The sequence below is a fragment of the Lissotriton helveticus genome, chromosome 2_2 (assembly GCF_964261635.1).
Source record: "Lissotriton helveticus chromosome 2_2, aLisHel1.1, whole genome shotgun sequence".
NCBI classification, from domain to species: Eukaryota; Metazoa; Chordata; class Amphibia; order Caudata; family Salamandridae; genus Lissotriton; species Lissotriton helveticus.
Genome location: NC_136060.1, coordinates 280,732,165 through 280,750,212, shown reverse-complemented (window position 1 = coordinate 280,750,212; position 18,048 = coordinate 280,732,165). Strand labels below are relative to the sequence as shown.

Sequence of the window (18,048 nt, the reverse complement as noted above, 5' to 3'; positions counted from 1 at the left end):
CGTGACAGGAAGTCATGATAAACTTTATTTAATTCATCCAAAAAAAATGCCAGTTTACACTGACGAAGGCGGCAACGCCGAAACGCGTTTGTAAGTTGCATGAATTGCAAAGTCTGAAATAAAGAATCTGGCTAGAACCACGCTGGAGCGGCTCTGAGTGCTCTTTTCTATCCAATTCCGAGGAGTGAGGAACTGGGCGTTCGCAATATATATATATATATGTATATGTATACAGCATAATGACAGCATGCAAACAGGCAGATGCAAGAAGGAGAGATGACTTGTTACAAATAAATGAGAACTCACATAAAGATGGAGAAATGGATAAGATGAGGTTTATCACTACCTACAGTAATAAATGGTGGGATCAAAAGAAATGCCTGCCAAAACATTGGAGTATATTGCAAACTGACGCTGACCTAGAAAAATATATAGGTGATTCCCCACTAATTACTTACAGAAAGGCAGAATCCTTCAAAGATATGATGTGTCCTGCGTTGCTACCTAAAATTACTAAAAAACAAACTGGAGCTGTGCAAGGGTTCTTTGTATGTGGCAGATGCAAAACCTGTAAGTACAGCTTCAGTTGTAAGGCAGTCAAATTATCTGCTGAGTGTAGCACATCTAGGATTACCAAGCATCTATCCTGTAAAACAGGCTATGCTGTCTGTTAGAACTGGGGGTCTCCAATTGGCAGAGGTAAGTACCTTTGACCAAGTAGGGACCCTCACTTCTAGTCAGGGTAAAGGGATACACACAGTAGATAACCCCTGCTCACCCCCTAGGTAGCTTGGCACGAGCAGACAGGCTTATCCCCAAGGCAATGTGTATAATATTTGCACTTAACACACACAGTAATTCTTAAGACACACCACAAACTGAGACCACACAGGTAGGTATATTAAAAATATAACTTTATCTAGTTTTAGTAGTTTAAAAAGCAATGCAGCACATTATCTCTTTGTTCATATAAGGTTGCACTATTTTCTAGGAAGTCTTCAAAACATTTCACTCTCAGTCTTCAGGTTTCAAATCTCACAGTCAGTAAAGGCTGTAGTGTAAATGAGCTTAGGATCATCTCCTTGCCGTACCTAACGCTGCTTAGCAGGAGCGCCTCACTGAGCCGATAGAGAAATGAAGCCTCGGCGTAGGGGGAGCCTCCCAACAGGCCCCGGCCGGTCCCGTCAGCTCTCCGCCCGCTCTCGACAATCCAGCGAGCGGCGGGGAGCTAGATTGACACTTGGCAGTTGGGACGGAAGGCCGGGGGTCGCAGAGGCACACACGGATCCCTCGGCGAGGACTGGTCTTCTCTGGGAAGGCTCTTCTTCGCATCGCGGCTCCCGGTGTCTTCCAGCGAAGCTCCTTGCAGTTGGACCAATCGGGTCGCGGCTCTGCAGACGAGCCCTCTCAGACACCCGGGAGTCAGCCAATGGCAGGGCGACTCCCGGGACGTGACCTCAGGGATGACGAGACATCAGCCACTTGCAGCGCGGCTATCCCGATGACGCGGCGGCCCGGGAACCAATCCCACCGCGGCGTTGCTGAGGGGGCTCGGCGCTTGCAGCCAATGGGAGCGCGGCGGCTTCGATCTTTAGCTCTGCGTTCCCGGCAATGGGACTGTGAGATCGTAGGGCGATTTCAGGCCTCGGGGAGCGGCAAACTTTAGCGGCGCAGTGATTTTTGAGGGCGCCGGTCACAACTAGACCGCCCTCACGGCCACAAGATCTTGTTGGGGCAGAACTCACGAAGGGAGGCACAACGGACCTCCGACCCTCGCAGAATGTGTGCCGATGAGCACACCGATCTCTGCCCACGATCAGCAGTTGAAGATAAATCACGCACCAGGCCAAGACAGCACGATCCTTACAGCGTAGTTCAGTTTCTGTGGAACCTTTTGACCCTGGGTTCCTGGACAGGAGGCCAGCTCTTCGCAGGCCCTTGGAGATTCAGTCAAAGACACAGCACACAGCAAAGTCTTGTAGGTCAAGTAGGCAGGGGCCACAGCACACAGCAAAGTCCCCTTCTTCTCTCCTTCAGTTGAACAGCAAAACCGGTCAGCCCCAAAGCACACAGCAAGGCAGTCTTCCTTAGTTTCTCCAGCGGTTCTTCTTCTGGCAGAGGTTCTTCTTGATTGTAGAATCTGAAAATCTGTTGTCAGGGGTCCTTCTCTTATACCCCTAAAAGTCTTTGAAGTCTTTGTGCAAGTGGGCCCTGAGCACGGTCTAAACCAGTTCTGGGTGTTGCTGGAGCAGTTGGGCTTCCTGGCTTCTTCCTTCCTTTCAGTGTGAGGGGCAGAGGTGACATCCGCCCAGCAGGAGGTGGAGCCAGCATTGTGGCAGGCAGGCACAGCCCTATTCACTCCCAGGTGCGATCTCCTCCCACCACTCTCGTTGCAGATGCAGTCATTCAACCACGGGCTGACTCAGACAACCTCCTGGGGGCTCCCCAGCCCCTGTCTCACTCCAACCAGACAGTCAATACACAAGCAGGCCCAGCCACACAGAAAGGTTAGACAAGAGAACAGCCACTTTCTAAAAGTACTGCTCTCAAACACAGGATTTAAAAACAACCTTTCCTAAAAGATGTGTTATTAAATTCTGAGTTCAGGGATATCAATCACGTATGTCCCATCTTGTTCCTGTGGGAAGATAGGCTGGTATCCATTGGGACCAGCCTCCCCCATGTTAGTCTATGGAGCAAGATAACCTTGCAGCAGTGAGCACACAAAATGGCGGCTGTTCACTACCAGAGCATGTTACCTGCACTAGTACATGCTCTACCTTTCCTATACACTGCACCCTGCCCAGGGGGGTACCTTGAGCCTTCCATAGGGGTGACCAATGTGTACATAAAGGGAAGGGTTAGGCCCAGCCAGTGGGGACACTGGCCAGGAGGACATGGCAGTTCACTGACTGCACACAGGCACTGCGGTGGCAGGCCTGAGACACCATTTTAGGGCTACTCATGTGGGTGGCACAATCAGTGCTGCAGGCCCACTAGTAGCATCTGTCATCACCAGCCCTGGCACATCCAATGCACTTTACTAGGGACTTCGTGGTGATACAGGTATGCCAATCAGGTACATCCAATCAATATGATAATTTTTATAGGTAGCACTTACACTCTGGCACTGATCAGCAGTGGCATAGTGTCCAAAGCATCTAAACCAGCAAAAACAAAATCCAACACAGCATCAAAAATACAGGAGGCAAAGGCAAAAAGATAGGGGAAAACCACGCCAAGGGTGTCAGGTCTAACACTGTCTATGCTCTCAGATGCCCATGCAATAAGTACTATATTGGTAGTACCATTGATAAGGCCAAAAAGAGAGTCTTGGAGAACCTGAGGGCTATTACCCATCATGTCAAGCAATATCTCATTGCTCGTCATTTCTTTGCAGAGCATAAGCAAAACACTTGCTTACTGTCATATGTTGTCTTGGATTGTGTCCCTAAACGTGATAGGGGAGGTGATAGATTGAAGGAACTGAGACGACTAGAATCGAAGATGATAATTAAGTATCATACTTTACAGCCATCAGGTCATAATGGAGATGAGGCACTAGCCGTACATTTGGGCTAATTTTATGGTAACTGTTTGGACATTTTGAAAATGATCTATGCTGAAAAGAAACATTGGTATTAACTCAATATATGTAAATCACTTTGTTATTCATGAATTGGGGTGTGTATGTTGGCATCACTGTCATTATGCGATTTTAATCAGTGCATTCTTTATTTAAAATTTCAGATGCTCTGTGGTTCAATGAAGTTTTGAAAAGAAGGTTTTAAATAAATAAATAAATAAATAAAGGTTATTGAGCGAAAGTATTTGCCAATGAAATCCTGTCGGCTAATATCGGTTAACTTGGCTGTTATTTGTCCATTATTGCCCATTTAGTATTAATTTTATGGCATGGTACATGAGTGTACACTGAAAATGTGAAATTGTTGCGAAATGATAAGTATCTATTATTAATGTTTTCCCACTTGGGCCTGAGGGGAACATCAATTCAGGATCAGTGAACTATAAGTATTAGGTTTTACCAGATTAAAGATATAGACATGAAATGAATGTTTATAGAACAAACATCATATATGATTGGTTACCCACTAGGACATGATGTTTATTTCTAAATCGGTGTATGTAATGTAATGTTACGGTCTTTGATTTAGATCCAATTTAAGTGGCTGAAGGACGCATGTTATCATGCCGTGGATGAGTTATGGATTATCTCACCCGCGAAAGCACAGGCCTAAATACTATGTGTATAACATCACATCAATCATGTTTTTTTACAAGGAAATGATTTAACTGAAACCAATCAGGATATCAACTTACAGTGGATGTTCAGATATAATTTGCCCACTTGGGCTGAATGTTTTGCACTATGACCACAACAGTTATATATAACGATATAATCGGATCTTCATAGTTGCAACTGCAGCATTATGGGAAATGGAGTCCTGTAATCTTGACTCTGTCGAAATTAAGCAGGCAATATAGAAAGTGACTCAGTATATATGGTGGTACATTTACAGTTCGTACCACAATTGCAAATTTGTGACACATGCCGCGATGTTTTGTATTATTTGTCACTAGAATGCAAATTGCCGCAAATGAAATCGGACCGTCATACCTTTGAGATTCCACTATTTTAATTTATTTTATATAGTGAAATGAACTATAAGAATTACTTTGATAATTAAATTGAATTTTGTTAACCACATCACGGGCGCAAAACATTTACAATGGTCTTTTTTCACTTGTTATAAAAAGAATGCCACGTGACACATGGTTTGAATATAACTTTATTGATGAAATGTTGCACCCGTACCCGTGAACAAGCAGCGGACACCACTCCCACCTCAAACTCCGAACACAGGGCGGGTGCTATCTTCATACGGTGAGGGTGGGACCTCACTTTTGCAGCAACTTGAACACAATTTAGAGCACTCGCAGGGCCATTTCGGCTTTATTTGTTAACAGCAGACGTGTATCGGCGTTCATCGCCTTCTCAATGCTGTGAAGCCTGTCCATGGTACACAGTGTGTGATTGGACAGTTATACTGTGTCCACTTCAGCAATTGGATGATACCAGGCCAATTGGGTGGCTCTGATGTACTGTCAAACCCATGTCCGATTCTTTGTATCGCCACTCCAAAGGCCGTATGTCCCTCGCCACAGACGGAACTGCTCGGATGATGAGCAATTAGAGAAAACCATTTTGGAAACGAGAAATCGGTTTCAGTCCAGAGGTTATAAAGAAAAAGACATCAAATTGGGAGAAGACAGAGCAAGATCTGTACCAAGATTGAAAACCCTGAAAAGAAAGGAGAAAAAATCAAATGATGAAACAATCCGGATGGTTTTAACATATAGTAAGGAAAACTATGAAATAATAAAGATCCTTAAAAAGCACTGGAGTGTCCTAAGAAAAGATCCAGACATAGGACCAAAAATAGGTTAACAACCGAGCATATCATACAAAAAAGCACTGTCACTTCAAGATAAACTGGTGAACAGCCATCTAACACAAACTAAGTTGGAAAAATCTAATTGGCTAGTCAACCAACAAACTGGATTCGTGTATTGTAACAAATGTAAAGCATGCAAGAGTGGAATGCAAATGAAAGAAGTTAAAGATCACATGGGAAGAACATTTAAAATCAAAGAAAGGATATCATGTGAATCAACATATGTAGTCTACGTAATCATGTCCAATTGCGGACTTTGGTACATTGGTAGTACCATTTGCCCTCTTAAAAAGAGAATACTGGAGCACCTGCGTGCAATCCAAAATGAGGATACAAACTATGCAATTGTTAAACATCTGAAAACACATGATCAAAGAAACAATAACAGGAGGGGCATTAAGTACTTTGGCCTGATAACTGTACCAAAGAACGAGGGAGGAGGCAACAGAACATTGAAATTACGAGATTGGAATCTCGTATGATCATAAGATTCAAGACTAAGACTCCATTTGGGATAAATGGGGACGAGGAATTACACAGCCATCTGTAGGAATACCAGAGAGGGAACCCTTATAGGCAAAACATGTATATAACAAAAAATTCTATTTTAGAGATAAAAAGGCAAAAATTAATATGGTACATGTTTACCAGAAATGTGACATGGCGAAAGAGGACTCTAACTATAGTGCACTAAGCATATTATAGGGGAAATGTATACAGTTTAAATAATGCAGACAACGCATGCTCCATCTGGAAATATGATAGCAAAAAATGGTTGAATGAGCACTGTATGAACTTGCAAACAAAGACTGAATACTGCTATAAAATGATTTGTATTCGCCAAAACTACAAGAACAATTGAAACAATCTGATAAATTGCCTTATTTTGCCAAATTTCAAATTCAAGAAAATAGCGAGCAAAAAATGTAACATTTATATGGCATTAATTAATCATGAACACTGATCTGCAGTGACAGCCTAACATGTAAATAATCACTCATGTTCTTTTTGAAATTGGTAACATTTATATTCATGTGGAACTACATTTCCCAGAATGCCTCTTAAATGGCATATATGGGAACCTTTAAAAGGTGAAAGTCATGAAGGACTCACATACCGTGAAAGAGCGCTCTCATTTTGGGCTGTTTGTTCTTGGAAATATATATATATATATATATATATATATATATGAAACAAAACGCCATTCTTTCCACAGTCTAAGAGAATAACGATATATATATATACGCACACACACACACGCACACACACACACGCACACACACACACGCACACACACACATATATATGAAATAGCAAACGCCCTGGAGCTTGGAGGCAGTTCAGATCGTCGGCCTCAAACAGCTGGGAAATTGCAGTCAGTCCCAGTTGATGATGTTGCTGCCTCCCACGGCCAGAACACCGACGATCTGAACTGCTCAGAATGGGTACCGGCACGATTCTCCATAATGCGAACAAAACCTGCTTTCAAAGAACTTGACTCACTTAGAGGAAATATAAATATACAGAAAATGACTTTGAACATACGCATGAACTTACTAAAAGGAGAGAATTTTTTTCTGCGTACAGGACTCCATGCCCCATAATGCACGAAGGAGTGTGTAATGCAAGACATGCCCATGTGGGAGGTATGGTTTAATAAAATGCCGGAAATGAAATGCAGACCTCATGTGTATCGTTTAATGCCCAGGAAGAAGGGGCTTATGGCCCTGAAACGCGTAGGCAACAATTTAAATGAAACATGCACTTTGTCCAGCAGGCAGCATTTACAGCCTGGAAGGGAGAGAATCGTCGAGTGCGCCTCCAAGCTCCAGGGCGTTTGCTATTTCATTTAAACACGGTGTTCTGGCCGTGGGAGGCAGCAACATCATCAACTGGGACTGACTGCAATTTCCCAGCTGTTTGAGGCCGACGATCTGAACTGCTCAGAATGGGTACCGGCACGATTCTCCATAATGCGAACAAAACCTGCTTTCAAAGAACTTGACTCACTTAGAGGAAATATAAATATACAGAAAATGACTTTGAACATACGCATGAACTTACTAAAAGGAGAGAATTTTTTTCTGCGTACAGGACTCCATGCCCCATAATGCACGAAGGAGTGTGTAATGCAAGACACGCCCATGTGGGAGGTATGGTTTAATAAAATGCCGGAAATGAAATGCAGACCTCATGTGTATCGTTTAATGCCCAGGAAGAAGGGGCTTATGGCCCTGAAACGCGTAGGCAACAATTTAAATGAAACATGCACTTTGTCCAGCAGGCAGCATTTACAGCCTGGAAGGGAGAGAATCGTCGAGTGCGCCTCCAAGCTCCAGGGCGTTTGCTATTTCATTTAAACACGGTGTTCTGGCCGTGGGAGGCAGCAACATCATCAACTGGGACTGACTGCAATTTCCCAGCTGTTTGAGGCCGACGATCTGAACTGCTCAGAATGGGTACCGGCACGATTCTCCATAATGCGAACAAAACCTGCTTTCAAAGAACTTGACTCACTTAGAGGAAATATAAATATACAGAAAATGACTTTGAACATACGCTTGAAATTACTAAAAGGAGAGAATTTTTTTCTGCGTACAGGACTCCATGCCCCATAATGCACGAAGGAGTGTGTAATGCAAGACACGCCCATGTGGGAGGTATGGTTTAATAAAATGCCGGAAATGAAATGCAGACCTCATGTGTATCGTTTAATGCCCAGGAAGAAGGGGCTTATGGCCCTGAAACGCGTAGGCAACAATTTAAATGAAACATGCACTTTATCCAGCAGGCAGCATTTACAGCCTGGAAGGGAGAGAATCGTCGAGTGCGCCTCCAAGCTCCAGGGCGTTTGCTATTTCATTTAAACACGGTGTTCTGGCCGTGGGAGGCAGCAACATCATCAACTGGGACTGACTGCAATTTCCCAGCTGTTTGAGGCCGACGATCTGAACTGCTCAGAATGGGTACCAGCACGATTCTCCATAATGCGAACAAAACCTGCTTTCAAAGAACTTGACTCACTTAGAGGAAATATAAATATACAGAAAATTACTTTGAACATACGCATGAACTTACTAAAAGGAGAGAATTTTTTTCTGCGTACAGGACTCCATGCCCCATAATGCACGAAGGAGTATGTAATGCAAGACACGCCCATGTGGGAGGTATGGTTTAATAAAATGCCGGAAATGAAATGCAGACCTCATGTGTATCGTTTAATGCCCAGGAAGAAGGGGCTTATGGCCCTGAAACGCGTAGGCAACAATTTAAATGAAACATGCACTTTGTCCAGCAGGCAGCATTTACAGCCTGGAAGGGAGAGAATCGTCGAGTGCGCCTCCAAGCTCCAGGGCGTTTGCTATTTCATTTACACACATATATATATTCACTGAAAAAACCATAGGTTATAGACCATATATAGTTAGGAATTAGCATTTAAAAAACCTTATTTTACTCACACAAAACCATTGAAATTCCATATATAGTTAGTTGCACTAACTATATATCGCGCACCCGCAATCCACTGCTGATCATGTCACATATTACATCATTCATGACATGGTCAGTGACATCACTGATGACATCACTGATGACATCTCAAATGACATCACTGATGACATCACTGATGACAACATCCAGTGACTGTATGTTTCTGTAAAGTTAAAATATGTCTTACATATTGAAGAATGAGTGGATGTATAAGTGTCTGGATGAAGGATTTAGTAGGTGCGTGACTGACTGTATGAGTGAGTGATTAAATGTGTCTCACTGAATGCATGGGTTAGTGACTAAACTGTCTTAATTTGTGCATCATTATGTCTGTTGTTCTGTAAACTGCTGCATGTGTTGATCATTAGCTATACGAGAGGCTATATGTGTTATTAATTGGTTGCCCAAGTATTTCTATGGGAGATTGAGTTTGTGTGGGGGTGGCTGGAAGGTGTGTGACTCTATGCATAGATGTGTGAGCAGTTTATTCACTAGGTGTATGAGTTCAAGAGTGCATGTGGAAACAGCTACATGGGCAGTTGACTGTGTGCATGAGTGTATTGATGAGTGAATGGATATCTCAATGCTACATGTCATAGTAAGTACATATGTAAAACACAGTACATGTGAGAGTTGGCATATATAAATAACTGTGCATGAGAGCCACTGAATAAGTGAGTGGTTGTATCGATCATTGTGAACTTGTATCAGGGATTGTATAAGAGAGTAAATATGTGTTAGTATATGTTTCAATAAGTAAGGTGTGTTTAACTGTATAGTTGAAGAAATGGAGGTGAGATTGTTTCTTTGCATGACTGACTGGGTGTGTGAGTAACTCCATGGATGAGTGGCAGTGTGTGAGTGTCTGTATACACTGAGTGTATCTAAGGTTATATTAGAGTCTGAAGAGGTTTATCGTATTAGCACAAGAATGATGTCAAATGAGATGTCATCAGTGATGTCATTTGAGATGTCATCAGTGATGTCATCAGTGATGTCACTGACCATGTCATGAATGATGTAATATGTGACATGATCAGCAGTGGATTGCGGGTGCGCGATATATAGTTAGTGCAACTAACTATATATGGAATTTCAATGGTTTTGTGTGAGTAAAATAAGGTTTTTTAAATGCTAATTCCTAACTATATATGGTCTATAACCTATGGTTTTTTCAGTGAATTTTCAAGGTTTTGTAAATGCTAATTCCTAACTATATATGGTCTATAACCTATGGTTTTTTCAGTGAATTTCAATGGTTTTTTAATAGCAAATATCATAAGCTGTCGAATGTCAAGTACGTGGTAAGTGAAAACATTTTCGTGTTTATGCACACTGATCTGCTTTGAATAGTGCCCCCCCCCTCATTTCTATTAGGAGTACTCTCTCTTTGCAGATAGTGAAAGGTAGTTAACGCAGGCCTTTGCCCCCGTTGTAATCCGTCGTGCCTGCTTCTCTCTCCATTTGATTGATTGTTATCCAAGTATTTACTGTTTTAGAATTAGTTCTCTTTGGTTCATTCTCTATTTACAAACAAACACAGAGTCGCAATACTCTGTTTAGTCTTTGCAGATAACGAAAAATCGTGTAAAAAAAAAGAAAAGGAATCGAGCAAAATCAGTAGGCCACTAATGGGATCTCTTTTTGACCTCGCTAAAATAGAAACATTAGGAACAACCCCTCATGACAAATACAAAACTAGTGAGATTAACTGAACTCCACACAATGATGGCTGCAAAACAGCTCGGCTCCGCCACCCACCCCGCCCAAAATAACGATAAAGAACGGCTGCCATGATTGGTTGCGGAATGACCACGACGGAGCTACGAAATGGTGCTGCTCTCATGCTAACCCCAGCTTCAGTCTGAAACATCCAGAAACACTGTAGACTACCAATTCGATCAGTTCCGGTAGCGCCCCAATGTAACCCGGTAGAGAAGAACTAGCCCTCCCCTCTTTGACTGATGGTTCTTGTTGCCTGTCCCTTCTGTTGTCATTTAACAGAACTATTTAGCCTGCTGAAAGGGGTTGTGTTCCGACCGCTGGTTGGTGGAGACATTTTGACTATATTCTGTACCTGCGTTGTCGCGTAATGCGTCATATGACGTGCCGCGTTAGCGCATCCGGAAGTCATCCGGGGCGCGCAGCGCGTAACGTAAGCATAACAAGTCATGTGACTTGTTAATAAAACTTTTCATTGGTTCATTTTACTTTTCTTATTGTAATGATGAAAGGCTTGGTCATATGACCTAAAAATTACGCTTTTCATTACTTCCGAACATTATTTTTTCTTAAATATATGTTATAATGTTCCAGGCTAATGTACTTTCCCGGAAATTTTACAACTGTCCTGCAAGTAAAATATATTCTTTTTTCGAGAAAAAGAGCGTTTCTTCGTCCCATGACGGAGCCGTTGAGCAAAAGAGGGTCGACCTGCTGTCTTAGTCGCCGATACGCCTGAATATGAGATTCTTATCGATCACTTTATGTTGCAGGAATAGAAAACACAACAGCCCTTGACCATTTATCTTTACTGCGTTCCTTCGTATTATACCTTTTACCCTTCATGTAATTGGTCTGCTTTATTTCACTTGCCTTTTAATGATTCTAAAACAGTCACTATTATTAAAAACTTTACCAATGTATATACTACTACCATGTTTTATTTTAAAAACCTTTATTGTGAAAATTTCATTATACAAATACGAGCCTATAACCACGTGGGCCTGCCACAGAGCAAACTGTAATCGTATATGATGAATAGACATTTACACTGTAGAGGAACGTAACGGGCGGGCCATTAGGTTGCAAGAACTAAGGTGTCTAACAGTTACGGAATCGGTGGACGTACATTTTATAATTAAAATACAACAGGGCCAGTTACAATAAAATTATCTAGATATACATTTGCGGGCAAGTACCATGGGTGACGTTAATTCGAACTTTCAACAGTACAGTAATCAATAACACATCAGAACTTAATATCAATAGGGATGTCGAAATATTCAATCAATTCTCGTCCCCGCCCGCCATGTGCTTCAAAACTGCATACGTATCTCGTGATTTCAAGGTTCTGCAACCAGTACACAACAAGGAGTTACGAGTCCCATTTATTCCGGCGCCATTTTGGGCGAGGACGGGCAGGTCCAGGATATAGTCAAAATGTCTCTACCAACCATCGACTATGATGATGTTCATATGCTGTATTTATTAGAGTAACACTCATCTGTCCACATGAAATTAATTTGCCACAATCTAAACATGTCATTTTAATCTTTCCAAAGTTCTTCTAAATATTTGGGACCGTTTCCCTTGCCTCTGAAGCTCTCAGTGCCACTTCTTTGATGAATGTACTAGCAGGTCAGGGGTTCTCCTCCAAATCTCTCTTTTATGCAGCACTATAATTAATTGGTGCCACCTCTCCATATGACGATGCATGGTATAGTTACCACAACTATATTTTTTTTCGGTTCCTCTGGAGAGTTCATCGTGGCAGATGAAGCGTGTAACGTACCGGGCATTTACCTTTTTTTGCATGTACAGAAAAGGGAAAAAAAATCGAGCCTCCGAGTTCTAAGGTGTCCCAGGGCCATTTTAGTGGACCAGGCCCAAATCCAAAGAACAGGCCGCCATTTTGAGAGTCCTCTTGCAGCCGCCTGTCGCTGTAGCATCAAGAGCAGCCAAAACTCAGCTGAATGGCAACTGAAACGGTAAAGGGGCGCCCCACTACAGCAGACGAGCCTCCACCTAGGAAGGCCCATTCACGCCGGCTCCCCCCCCTTCGGGCACCCCACGCCGTTATTCGGAGCAGTATTGTAGGATGGCCACACCAGTGCGGCAACTTGCTAGACATCACCTCGGTGGTAACCGAATCTCAACGCCTTGTGGTGTCTTCTATTCAGAAAACATTGTTATGCTGCCTTCGACCTATTCGCTGGAAGTGCGCACACAACTCAACTGCATAGCTTGCTAGACACCACCTCGGTGCCATCCGGATCTTGGAATGTCAGCACCTTTTGGTGTCTTCTCTTCAGAAAATATTGTTGCGCTGCCTTTGGCCCCATTCGCACATCAGTCCGCTACTGACGCCATCTCACAGGCTAATGGGGCGCCCCACGCCGACTTTCAGCATTGTAGAATGACCACACCAGTACAGCAACTTGCTAGACATCACCTCGGTGCCATCCGGATCTCGGCGCCCCACTGCAGATGAAGTGCCTCTCAACTATGAAACCACCACGGTGACATCCGGATCTTGGCGCGTTGTGCTGCCTTCGGCCTATTCGCACATCGGTCCGCTACTGACGTCATCTCACAGGCGAATGGGGCGACCCACGCCGAGTTTCAGCATTGTAGGATGACCACACCAGTACAGCAACTTGCTAGACATCACCTCGGTGCCATCCGAATCTTGGCATCTCAACGCCTAGTGGTATCTTCCATACAAAAAATATTGTTACGCTGCCTTTGGCCCCATTCGCACATCAGTCCGCAACTTAGACATCACCTCGGTGCCATCCGGATCTTGGCATCTCAGCGCCTTGTGGTGTCAGTCAGAAAATATTGTTGCGCTGCCTTTGGCCCCATTCGCACATCGGTCCGCTACTGACGCCATCTCACAGGCCAACGGGGCGCCCCACGCCGACTTTCAACATTGTAGGATGGCCACAGAAGTGCGACAACTTACTAGACACCACCTCGGTGCCATCCGGATCTTGGCGCGTTGTGCTGCCTTTGGCCTATTCGCACATCGGTCCGCTACTGACGCAAACTCACAGGCCAACGGGGCGCCCCACGCCGACTTTCAGCATTGTAGGATGGCCACACCAGTGCTGCAACTTGCTGGACACCACCTCGGTGCCATCCGGATCTTGGCGCGTTGTATTGCCTTCGGCCTATTCGCACATCGGTCCGCTACTGACGCCGCCTCACGTGCCAACGTATTTTCTCCGCATTTTATACCCTATGCCGCATAACAGGTCATGTGACTTGTTTATAAAACTTTTCATTGGTTCATTTTACTTTTGGTTTCCTAATGATGGAAGGCTTGATCATATGACCTAAAAACAACACTTTTCATTGGATGAAAACTTTTTTTTTTTCCCAAACGATGAAAGCCCCACCTTGTTTCTGGATGTTTCAGACTAAACTGGCGTCAGCATGAGAGCACCACCATCTCGTAGCTCCGTCGTGGTCATTCCGCGAGCAATCATGGCAGCCGCTCCCCACCAGAAGCCTGCAGGAGTCGGGCCCCCAAAACTTTTGATGAATTCTCAAGGCGGAGGGGACGCTTTCGAGAATGGGGTCCAAGACCTAGCAGACAAGCGTCCGATTTCCAAGGTGTCCCAGGGCCATTTCAGTGGACCAGGCCCAAAAAGGAAAGAGCCTGCCGCCATTTTGAGAGTCCTGTGACAGCCGCCTATCGCTGCACCGCAAGAGTGGGCGCAACTCAGCTGAATTGCGGCTTTTGACACAGTGGACCAAAAACGGACGGAATGGCAACTGAAACGGTAAAGGGGCGCCCCACTACAACAGATGACACTCCACCTGGAGAGGCCCGTTCACGCCGCCTCCCCCGGGGCGCCCCACGCCGTTATTCGGAGCAGCATTGTAGGATACCAAAACCAGTGCGGCAACTTACTGGACATCACCTTGGTGCCATCGTTCTGCTGCCTTGGAACTATTCGCACAACAGTTTGCTACTGATGACCCACCCCCGCGACGCCCCACGCCGTTATTTGCTGGGTGGCAACTTACTAGACATCACTTTCGTGTCATCTAGATTTCGGCGCGTTCTGCTGCCTTGGAACTATTCGCACAACAGTTTGCTACTGATGACCCACCCCCCGCGACGCCCCACGCCGGAAATCTGGACGTTGTGCTGCGTTGGGACTATTCGCACAGCCGACCGCTACTTCGTTGTTTTTCCCTAAAAATGTTTATATGTTATTACTATTTTTGTTTTCTTGTATATATTTATAAATTATTAAAGTTTTATAATCTTACTACTTTGTCGGAGTGCTATATATTTTTAATGTGACACATAATTGTAAAAACTTTGATGTACAAAGAGTCATCCCTGGAATCTTCCGCTTCACGCTCGGTCCCCTCCCCAATCACAATACAGGATGGTTTTCAGATAATAGCAACGCTTCTGCTGTGACGGATCTCATCGAGTGTGGGCCTTGATCTACTATAACTCCTTTGAAGAGGGGTGATTCTTTACAGCTGTGGCCATAAACTACATCTGCAGGGCTAGCTGATAGCCTAGGACCGGCCTGGACAATCGGACACAGAGGAAAAGGAGTGTCAGAGGATGCGGTAGTGAATAGGGCGAAAGGGAGATGTCGGGCGGGCACAGGGTGTGATTCTCAGGGAAGAGCAGCGCAGATGGGGGGAGGTTTATTACCCATGCATAAGACAGAGAGCGGGGGTGACCACTGCCTGGGTGAGATGCTTGCGAGGGTGGGGAGCCATGCTAAGGATCGACAGCGTGCACAGAGTGGGTCTGGTCAAGGCATCTAAAATGGCTGCCGTGCACGACAAAAGTGTGGCATTTGAAAAAAGACAAGATGGCGCAGACAATGTTTTTCAACACTTCCTGATTTCCTTCGAATCGAACGTTAACAGACGTTGGGGCATATTACCAAAGTTAAGCGATATTTATCCCTAACGATGCATTGCAAAGATTTTTTTACCGTCAGAAATTATCGCAGATAAACCTTGCTATTATCAAGGTTTATCGCAAATACGATAAAAAACGACCGCAATGCATTAATATCGCTGAAAACTCAGCGATATTCATGCATTACCGAGCTAATGCTCTTAGCCATGTTATCCACCTCCCATTGGATAACATGGCTAAGACCTGCTCAGGGCAGCTGTTACTTTTTGGAGATATTCGCGCTTATCTCGAATATTTCCAAAAGTTGATAATAGGAGATAGCGATGTTAGCGACTGTTTCCAGTCGCTAACATCTTGGCATGCCCACTTTGCATGTCATTAGTGATAAATATCACTCACATGCAAAGTGGGGCCCAAGATGGTCGCTATCTCCTACTAGCCGTCGCTAACTGGTGTTAGCAACAGCTAGGTAATACAGATATAATTTTATCTCCGCGGAGCGCTGTTACAGATATATATCTTGTTTTTGAACGTTAATTTCTCAAAATGCACTGAAGCACATATATTGAGACCTAGCAAAGGCACATCGGGCTACCAGTCCCTAATATTTTACCAAGTTTCGTGCAAATCCATTCAGCCGTTCGATTATTATTATTATTTATTTTTTTTGCCCCGCGGGGCCCTTTTAAAACCTCCACATCAAACCTAGGGGGTCAGCGAGGATCTACTATGCCCCCTTATGGTCATTTGCCCCTTCGCTTTGGCCTCCTCTTGTCTCTCGATCCTACCGAGAGACAAGATGGCGGCCGCTACGTACTGTTTGGAATGTTTACAGACACCGGAGAGCCAATCAGCTTCGCTTCGCAAAGCTCCGTAACGCGAAAAGTACGCGAAGCGGTGCGCTGTTACAGATATATATCTTTTTTTGAACGTTAATTTCTCAAAATCCACTGAAGCACATATATTGAGACCTAGCAAAGGCACATCGGGCTACCAGTCCCTACAATTTTGCCAAGTTTCGTGCAAATCCATTCAGCCGTTCGATTATTATTATTATTTTTTTTTTTTGCCCCGCGGGGCCCTTTCAAAACCTCCACATCAAACCTAGGGGGTCAGCGAGGATCTACTATTCCCCCTTATGGTCATTTGCCCCTTCGCTTTGGCCTCCTCTTGTCTCTCGATCCTACCGAGAGACAAGATGGCGGCCGCTACGGACTGTTTGGAATGTTGACAGACGCCGGAGAACCAATCAGCTTCGCTTCACAAAGCTCCGTTGCGCGAAAAGTACGCGTCCTGGAGCGCTGCCCGGTCCGCTGTTACAGATATATATCTTTTTTTAAACGTTAATTTCTCAAAATCCACTGTAGCACATATATTGAGACCTACAAAAGGCACATCGGGCTACCAGTCCCTACAATTTTGCCAAGTTTCGTGCAAATCCATTCAGCCGTTCGGGCTAAAAGTGAGGCCAACCGCCCTATGGAAAACTCAATGTTAAAAACACGTTTTGGGACCCCCTTTTTTCTCGACCCCCCCTCGACGAACCCCCCCCCCCAATTTTCAGGGGCTGCTCAGAAACAAAATGTGCCATTTTCCTGAAAATTTCAGCCAATTCCGTTCACAAACGCCAAAGTTATTAGACATAGAATTTTCAAAAAACCCATAGAGAAAAAATCCTAACTATATATACCTACTGGCGACCGCTACGTACTGTTTGGAATGTTTACAGACACCGGAGAGCCAATCAGCTTCGCTTCGCAAAGCTCCGTAACGCGAAAAGTACGCGAAGCGGTGCGCTGTTACAGATATATATCTTTTTTTGAACGTTAATTTCTCAAAATCCACTGAAGCACATATATTGAGACCTAGCAAAGGCACATCGGGCTACCAGTCCCTACAATTTTGCCAAATTTCGTGCAAATCCATTCAGCCGTTCGATTATTATTATATTATTTTTTTTTTGCCCCGCGGGGCCCTTTTAAAACCTCCACATCAAACCTAGGGGGTCAGCGAGGATCTACTATTCCCCCTTATGGTCATTTGCCCCTTCGCTTTGGCCTCCTCTTGTCTCTCGATCCTACCGAGAGACAAGATGGCGGCCGCTACGGACTGTTTGGAATGTTGACAGACGCCGGAGAACCAATCAGCTTCGCTTCACAAAGCTCCGTTGCGCGAAAAGTACGCGTCCTGGAGCGCTGCCCGGTCCGCTGTTACAGATATATATCTTTTTTTAAACGTTAATTTCTCAAAATCCACTGTAGCACATATATTGAGACCTACAAAAGGCACATCGGGCTACCAGTCCCTACAATTTTGCCAAGTTTCGTGCAAATCCATTCAGCCGTTCGGGCTAAAAGTGAGGCCAACCGCCCTATGGAAAACTCAATGTTAAAAACACGTTTTGGGACCCCCCTTTTTTTTCGACCCCCCCTGGACGAACCCCCCCCCCAATTT

At 44.4% G+C, this 18,048-nt stretch overlaps 1 long non-coding RNA gene across 1 annotated transcript in view; it reads right to left on the bottom strand.

Moving 5' to 3' along the window:
- Positions 1-4,842: 4,842 nt before the first annotated feature.
- LOC144821796 (uncharacterized) overlaps positions 4,843-18,048 on the bottom strand; it is a 239,786-nt gene continuing 226,580 nt past the window's right edge. The window contains exon 5 of the long non-coding RNA XR_013608445.1: positions 4,843-5,323. This is a non-coding gene — a long non-coding RNA (uncharacterized LOC144821796). The remainder of the gene's footprint in view (positions 5,324-18,048) is intronic.